Source organism: Mytilus edulis, chromosome 7 (genome assembly GCF_963676685.1).
Source record: "Mytilus edulis chromosome 7, xbMytEdul2.2, whole genome shotgun sequence".
Taxonomy (NCBI): domain Eukaryota; kingdom Metazoa; phylum Mollusca; class Bivalvia; order Mytilida; family Mytilidae; genus Mytilus; species Mytilus edulis.
In genome coordinates, this window is record NC_092350.1 from 90,592,088 (window position 1) to 90,601,715 (window position 9,628).

The window sequence follows — 9,628 nt, forward strand, 5'->3', positions numbered from 1 at the left end:
CCTGTAATTAGTTAATACTTGAGTTTTATCATGTACATATTTTGTATGGTCATTTTATAAAATTTACTGTTTGCAAAAGTATAAATTATTCTAAATAATAGGGATGTTCTTGTACCTAACAGAAAACCCTGGCCGATTTTGGCACAACTTTTTTGAACTTTTGGTCCTCGATGCTGTTCAACTTTGTATTTCTTTCGGCTTTCAACCTTTTTTATCTGGGCGTCACTAGTAAGTCTTGTGTGGACAAAATGCACTTCTGGCGTATTAAAATTTTAAACTTGTTGCCTTTTGTTAGCTATTATTCGTGTGTTTCTTTGTCAATTGAGTTCTCCTATTTATTTACATTGTAGTCCTGTAATGTTGTGTTGTCATTTTAATGTTATATTTCACATGGCCACAAAAGAGGGAGGTTTGGCATGCAACAAAACCAGGTTCAACCCACCATTTTTTTCCTTTAAAAATGTCCTGTACCAAGTCAGTAATATGGCCATTGTTATATTATAGTTCGTTTCTGTGCGTGTTACATTATAAAGTTGTGATTCCGTTGTGTCGTTTGTTTTCTCTTATTTTTGAGTGTGAATTCACAATACTATAAGACGTGTCACCGTACTTATCTATCCCAAATTCATGTATTTGGTTTTGATGTTATATTTGTTATTCTCATAGGATTTTTTTTGTCTAATGCTTAGTCCGTTTCTGTGTGTGTTACATTTTAATGTTGTGTCGTTGTTCTCCTTTTATATTTAATGTGTTTTCCTCAGTTTTAGTTTGTTACCCCGATTTTGTTTTTGTCCATGGATTTATGAGTTTTGAACAGCGGTATATCACGGTTGCCTTTATTAATCCTCCCTCTACCCAAATGTTTAACGAAACAATTAGCCAAAAAACGACTGGAACCCCGATTGCAAACAAACAGAGAACGACACATTACAAATATTTCGAATTCTATCAAACCACTGTCGTAAACAAATTTTCACCCTTTTATCAAAACATTGAATAGGGCCCCACAAAATACATCTGTGTTTCCGGTAACCTGTACGAACCTGTGTTTTAACCATGTCTCTAATATTTTATTGGATCTTCAATAATGTGTATCAAACTGTTTCAGACACAGGTTTCTGTGAATTGAAGAAATCAAGTTTTAACTTCCTGCTTGTATTCTAACATAACAGTAAAATAGACACGGGGGGTTGGGATCCCGCTAACATGTTTAACCCCACCACATTCTGTATATATGTGCCTGTTCCAAGTCAGGAGCCTGTAATTCAGAGGTTGTCGTTTGTTTATGTGTTACATATTTGTTTTTCGCTCATTTTTTTTACATAAATAAGGCCGTTAGTTTTCTTGTTTGAATTGTTTTACATTGTCTCTTATCGGGGCCTTTTATAGCTGACTATGTGGTACGGGCTTTGCTCATTGTTAAAGGCCGTACGGTGACCTATAGTTTGTTAATGTCTGTGTCATTTTGGTCTTTTGTGGATAGTTGTCTCATTGGCAAACATACCACATCTTTTTTTCTATATTCTCATGTTCATCTCTTTAAAGAAATATAATTAAATGCATTGCCCGTGTCTAAATACTTACCTTGTTCACCTTATTACTGTGTCCACACTGTTATTGGTTCTACCTATTGCCCATTTGTACAGCAATTCGCGGGCATCTTCTAGTATATCTTAATTTGCTGTTGGTTGATTGTTTTTCCCTATCTATTTCAGTTTAACCATGAAACAAAAAATTGGATAAACACCAAAATGACAATAACTGATCATATTTGATGAAAAATATAGTTATAAAAGTTTATGAAACCATTCCCCGATGTTGATTTGAACCTTAACACTTGACTGATCGAATCACTTTATGGTTCTGTCTTTGATGTAATATGTGATGTAATTCATATGTATAGGTTAGGGGAGGGTTGAATGGTCACAAACATGTAAAACCCCGTCACATTCTGTATGTGCCTGTCCCAAAGCAGGAGTCTGGTTGGTTGTCGTTGGTTCATTTTGCTTACACTTGTTTTTCGTTATTTAATTTTTTATAAATTAGGCCGAGAGTTTGCTCGTTTAATTTTGTCATATTTTCTATGTTTATACCCTATATAGCCGACTATACGGTCGGTGTTTTTCTTATTGTTGGAGGCCATACTGTTGCCTATACTTACATTAATTTCTTCTGAACACTGAATATTTATCTCGTTGGCAATTAATAAATCTCTGTATTTTCATAAAATGAACTGTTCATCTATAATATGATTATTATTCGATTTAGAATCGTCATTTCTAAGGCAATGAACCTTACGCAATTGCTGTGTCTGTAACTTTCTTGATATTTTGACAGATTGATAGTCAGTTCAATGATAGGATTAATATTGATAATACAAGACCTCATCACTATCAGATATTTCTGTGAGAGGGTAAAGTTTATATTTATGCGACAGGGTACAGTTGAATATTTCTGTGACAGCGTTAAGTTACATGCTTTTGTGACAGCTTCAATTTACATATTTCTGTAACAGCGTAAAGTTACATATTTCTGTGACAGCGTAAAATGATATGTTTATGTGACAGCGTAAGTTTTTTTGTGACATTGCTTTTTTAATATTTTGAGAGCCCTATAATTTAGTTGCCCGAGCTAAGACCTGGTCAAGTAATTGTAAAGTTTTTGATTTGTTTATCTGTGTCATTATATGTGGGTCAACAGTTGATTGGGATCCCGGTTCATTTCTGTTTTCTTTATTTTTTTTCGCTCGTTATTCTTTATCTTTAACAATAATGGCTATTCTGTAATAACTTGATAACTGTATTCTGACGGAACATTGTTCTTTTCTGTATTCAGTATATTTTTACCCAATTCTTGAAATTTTGCAGTTATTCATTATTATTTAATTTGGGATGTAACGCGTCTTGGCTGACCTTATTTTGTTATCAGCCGATAGACATAGTTTAGGCATGTGACCGTGACGTCATCAACGTTTTTTCATGGTTTTCTACGGTTTAAAATGGAATTTAGAATTAAATGAAAAACCAATTGTTCAGAGAACAATTGAAGGTCTTCCCACCATTTACATGATGAAAGATTTATTTTGATATTAAAATATGAAAAATCAGTTTAAAATGTTAGTTCTTATGGCTTTATGATATATTAATATGAATTTGAAGCAAAGGTCAAAATCTAGAACGTCCAATAAGCCTATGACCTTGACCTAGATTTCAAGGCCACAAACAAAGGACCTCAAATCTAAAGACCCTATGTCGTTAATATGTATGGTTAATGACTTATATCACTTTACGCGTAATTCTAATTAAAGGATGGGTAAAAATTCCCATTACTTGTCTACATACCAGTTCAACCAAAATATATAAGTAACGAAATGTCGCAACTAACAATTTAGTAAAAATAATTTGTCGATATGTTATACCGTGTTTGAAATTAAGCGAAAATAAGCCAAAATCAAAATTTGGAATATGACCTTGACCTTTGACCTTGACCTAATTTTCATTTTTTTTGGACCAAGGATCTCAAATCAAAAAACCATAAGTCTCTATCACTTAAAGTTTACCAGTTAGAAAAGCATTTCAGTTATATCAAATGCATAAGGGGGAATAACTCTCATATGGAGTCTCCGGATAGCTTCGATCAAAATTAAACTCCGAATTCTGAAGATGTAACGAGCAATTTGGAAAAATAAATTTGTCGTAATCTTGTATAGTTGCGAAGGAGTAGTAGCCACAAGAAAAACAGTGTTAGGGGAGATAACTCTTACAACGTAAAGTATTTGGTTACGCCTTTGTCATTTTTTAAAGCGTCCTTTAATGGGTCATATCATTGTTTCAAACTGGTCCGATTTGTCTTTCAATCTAATCCCAGTTTCTTTAAAAGTGGTCCGAGATTTTTAGGTCCGACTCGTCTTAATCCCGATATTCAGTGTCTCGTTTTGACAAAACTTCCGCGTTGCTGCTATCGACAAACTGCAAACAATTCTTTTTAACCAAGAAGACGTCTTCTTTAGGGGTAAGTTTTAAATATTTCTTGTATTATCTGACTCATGTGAAGAAATAACATACTCATTTTAGCTCATTTTAAAAATATTTTTTACATTTTTGACAAAGCAATGTTTAAGTTTCCGGGTTTCAATATCTCTTCTTCGCATTAAGACGAAATGTTCTGAACAAGTACAGAAAAAATGTTAAATTTATCATTTGACTAAGCGATTTTATTTTCTTCAAGGTAAAATTGTTTATGGAAACAAAATTGTAAATTAAAAAAGTGCATTTGAAACGTGAAAGAGTTTTTAGACACAAGGCGGCGCTGATGTTTGTCACATTTTTGTTTGTTTGTTAATAAGGATTGTTTTTTAAAATGCTTGTCTGAACCTTCATTTATAATGCGGATAGAATCAAAAGTGTGCATACAATATAAAATCTTTGTATTTGAAAATAAAAAAAAAATTAAGAACTGATTATTCACATCAAGTTAGGTTACTCATCCACAGGTATGAGACACTATTAGAGGTTTTACATTAGGCAGTGTCTGCGCGTACCCGCATGCGGGTACGAATAGTCAAATTTGCCGGTCTTGGCTACGCGTACCCACATCCGGTTTTCTATCAAAATGCCATCGGATCGAGAATGAAACGTGAAATATATACGGAAATTATCGATAATATGGGGATTTCATGTAGAACGAGTGAAGAGTATGAAGAATAATATTTTCAAATTGTATTTATTAAACATGTTAAATAATGATAGATAATAAACATTGCAAAATTAAATGCACAATGATGGAAAATAAAACTGTACAGTCCCTGTAAAAGAAAAACATGATAGAAATGAATACTATTATTAAATTGAAATGAAAATTTAAAAAATAAAATTTGAATAATTTAAAAATATACCCATATGATATTTTAAAATAATCTTTTAGTAAAATGTAAATCAGAAACTGAAATTTTAAAATATATAAAACTACTAAAATTAAAGCTCGAGTTTATGAAAATTAAAGAAGTTAATAATAATATCAATTTAAACCAATTATAAAAGATTCATGCATGTAACTAATTAAGATTTAGAACAAATTTTACATATCCAATATGATTGTTTTGGCACAGATTTCAACCCCGGAAAAACACTAACCAGGCACGTTTCTCATCTCAGTCAGTAATGTTGCTAATGTGCCTACATTTGATTGATGCATCTTAGGCTTGTGTATATTGTGCAGGTCTTTTAGCGTCACTACTTTCCCAATTGACGATAGATCATATTGGAGGAGTTTTTGTACTTGTCTTCATTTTAAGCATGTGTTTGACACCGTCTAGTTTCCTTTGTCTGGGCAGATGCTCAAATAGAACTGTGTGATTCCCTCACAATCAGGTTTTGTTCATCTTTAGTTACGCCAAGTTTAATGTGGAAAGGACATTCCATTTGGAAAGTACTGAAATTAGACATATTTTTAATATTATGAACGATTTACAATACAAAAACCTGAAGTCATCGACATTAGAAAAAACTTAAATAATACGCGGCAAATTCGATTAAAAACTACAATTTAAAACAAATACCTTGTATTAGGCCTTTTTCCTGTCGAATTAGTTAGGTTTTTTTTCCACCATGAATGCAGGGAAAATTTATTCTGTTGTACTTTAAATCTTTTTTAATTTTTGTGCTCCCGGTTCTTCTTTTCTCTGCGGCTGCTATAGATTCCGAATTTCTTTCATACAATTGTATGAAATTTAACGCCTGGTTGCTTTTTCTAATTCATGATAAGTCTGAAATGTCTTCCCCACAGTTATAATTTCACTCTCTTCCATTTTAAGAACATTTACTAACTGAGAAAAAACTGTTCACTTACCTATATATTATATATGTGTATGTATTTATAACAATTCTGAGTAGTTGTAATCAATTTATTCACTAATTGCAACAAATTCCGTATATATTCAAAGGTATATACATTTAACTTAAACAAGTTATTTCAGAAAATAACAGGCAAACTGTTATTGGGGGAATTCTTATTGATTTATATCCTGTCATGAATTGTGTTGAATTAACCGGTTATTTCACGAAGAAACAATGTCTGTATGTAATGTAATGGAAGGGTGTCGGTGACGACACCTCCCGGGACGTGTAGTGGCCAGTACTTCGTCCCTATTCGACCATCTGGATACCTGATATCAGGTTATGGCTAAACAACAGACAATAGATCAAATGAAAACTGTATATTTATTCACAAATGTACAATAAATGCATTCAAACAAAGTCGGATAAACAAGAGTCAGAAAACTTTCTTAAATGAAGTTTAAAAAATACAGGGTTTCAAATGTAAAATGAATAGAAAGTGAACCAAGAGTTAGTCTTACTAGTACGGCGGCTTTGTGAAAAATTTTGCACATCCTAGGCCTGTTACAAGCATGAAATTTGGCATATACCTTCCTCAAAAACGTATAACTAACATAATAATATGTCCTTGCCTTCCTCAACTTTTACTTTGTTATTTCAGATAGGGAGGCATTTGAAAAAAATGTCGAACTTCCGGTAAAATCAAAAATGGCGGACTTCATACTTAAATCAGTCTAATATCGAAGGCTAGTATTGGAAAAGGTGTTATTATTATGCTACTATCATAATATTTGGTAAAAATCTTTTTTATGTACTTTTTTTGGATATATTTAATACGGCAAAAGAAGTATATCTAACATGTCTTAAGCAGTAACTAAGAAACAAACATCATCAACATTGAACTACAGCATGGAAAACACGACGTCCATAAAACAAAGAATACGATCAACTGCTCCGGAAAGAGCAACCATCATCTGCAATACATGTGGCACCTGTTGTGGTGTCTAAATTCTCAATGAAAATATTAAGTACATTAGGGGTACAATGACACATTTGGGAAACAAAAATATTAGGACTCTTCAGTAACACGTCAGCCATGAGTATATAAAATTGCAAGGGTTCCGCGGAACCCAGTGTCTCGCCTACTTTTGCTGTTCTTGTTGTTAATCGCAGGCTCAACAAAAATGAGGAAAACAATTAATAACAATATTCCTTTCGATACTATCTTTTGATTGTCAGAAGCTTCTGTCCAAGTGTGGTAAAAATCCAGGATAGGGTATGAATCAAATAAATGTTTTAAATCTTTAACTGTAGACTGTATGTAATGTTAACTGGAAGAAAAACTAAGTCCATGTATAAGTAAAATACGGATAAACAGGTACAAAATTTAAACAAAATTTCCTTTAAGATACTAATAATGTCCTTTGATAACATTAAAAGAGGGACGAAAGATACCAAAGGGACAGTCAAACTCATAAATCTAAAACAAACTGACAACGCCATGGCTAAAAATGAAAAAGACAAACAGAAAAACAATAGCACACACGACACAACATAGAAAACTAAAGAATAAACAACACGAACCCCACCAAAAACTAGGGGTGATCTCAAGTGCTCCGGAAGGGTAAGCATATTAAACAACAGTTGAAAATGTGTTTATTTAGATTGCAGTATAAAGACAATAATAGTGCATATATGTCAAGTCAATGCACTATTATTGTCTATATGTGGTATCTCTGTGAAAAAAGCCACTGCCAAAAAAGATTTTTTTCGAAAAAGAATAAAGTCCAAAGCACCCGTTCTCATGTCGTACTAATCTTAGCAATACACACCAACACATCACCCTCACGTCAGCCGCGGCCAAAGGTCTTTTACTTTGGTTTAACCAGCGGAGACGTCTAGATAGGTTCTTAGCCTGTGTATCGTTGTCTCACAAAGCTGAGATGCTTAAAGTATCGTTACATTTTTTGGCGAGATTCTGACTTACAGGCGTTCAGTCATAATCCCTCAGATGGTAGCTTCGCACCATTGGATTATCAGCCAAGCACATAAACCAAATGTCTGAACCTGCAGTTCCTCTCGTACTGATCAGGATTACTGATGCAACGACTTGTCATCAGTAGGGTTAAGACTAATCTGTCTTACGAGAGTCTTAACCAACCTTACAAGAAGAAATGTTCACTGGCGGGCGACGGGTCGTGGAAGTCAGCAAGAACAAAATCTTCCAAGAAGTGCATCGTAAGAAATTTTAACGGACGACGCGGGTCTACGATGCAAAGAAAAAAATGTTACCGGGATGAAATTTTCACAGGTGGGGTGGTGGGTCGTGGAAGTCTGGGAGAAAAAACAATGCTACGAGACCAGCGGAAGAAATTTTAAAGGGGGACCGCGGGTCTACGGTGCAAAGGGGAAAAATATTTTTATTGTACAGAAACTTTCACAAGCGGGCCGTTGGATTGCTGTATTGACGTATACCCAACTTCTACGTAACTATACCTTCTGTTCATGGTTTCTCCGGCTACCTTGTCCTATAGATCTGGATTTTTGGTCAAGAACTGAAGTCCAGCTTTTTTTCATATTCAACCGCATAAAAGCCGTCGTGCTCGTCCCGCGTAGTACAGGGAGATATCAGGTCCATCTTTGATTGGTTCAAACACAAACTACTTTGGTATTTGCTACTTCTATACCAACAAGTAAACACTATTCATAAGCTAGAGCAAAGACGGGACGACTCGAAATGGGAACTATATGCCCGTTATTAGCAGCACATTAACATGTATTACATAATTAAACGTTGTGTTTGTTTACTTTTCTGTACACGTCCACACTTTAATTTTATTCCTGAGTCATTGTCCTAGTGTGTTGTAACACATTTAAACATTGTGTTTGTTTACTTATCTGTACACGTTCACACCGGTTTGGACATTACTGTTACGATGCAAGACTGTTTAAATTTTCTTCCCTCCAAAAGTCACTTTAATGTTCATTTTTGGTCTTTTCCCATCCGGCATTTATAAATACACACCTATAAGTACGTCTAGTCAACCTGATGCCTCTTGAAGAGAAAAATGACATGCCCTGTGTACGTTAAGAACCCTTGCAACAACTCTTTGAGGGGCCCACTGGTGGCCTGTTGCAAGGCTTAGTTTATGTCCAATATACCCTCCTTTCCCAGTGGAGTTTTCATGTATGCACCAGTATATTGGAAATGACAATCCCTACTTACTGCTGAGAACCGTCACAGTACCCAAATTGCACTGAGTACAATACTTACACCCATTTAGCAAAAAAAGCGGCGGAAGTATTACAAGTATTCTTTGAGAATTAACTCTTTGTAGCTTTTTTTATTTTATTTTACATTATGCACGTTTATAACATATATGTTCATATATTTTTTACAATATTTTTAAATGTACACAAAAGTTACACAGTGTATATCAACAGATGAAGTATTTACTCCATAAATATACAATAAAGGTATATTGTCGGAAAATATAAAATTTATTTGTATGATCTTTAGAAACAGGACGAAAAGCGAAGCTCACCGAGCTTTTCTCCCGTTTCGTAGCGAGTACAAATACATTTTATATTTTCCATCATGTCGGGCCCTTTATAACGGACTATACGGTATGGGCTTTGCTCATTGTTGAAGGTCGTATATAGTTATTAATGTCTATGTCATTTGGTCTCTTGTGAAGAGTTGTCTCATACCATATCCTCTTTTTCATATATACGGTAGGATTTTTTTCTAAATCTTGAATGCCGTACGGTTGCCTATAATTGCTTACATCCAC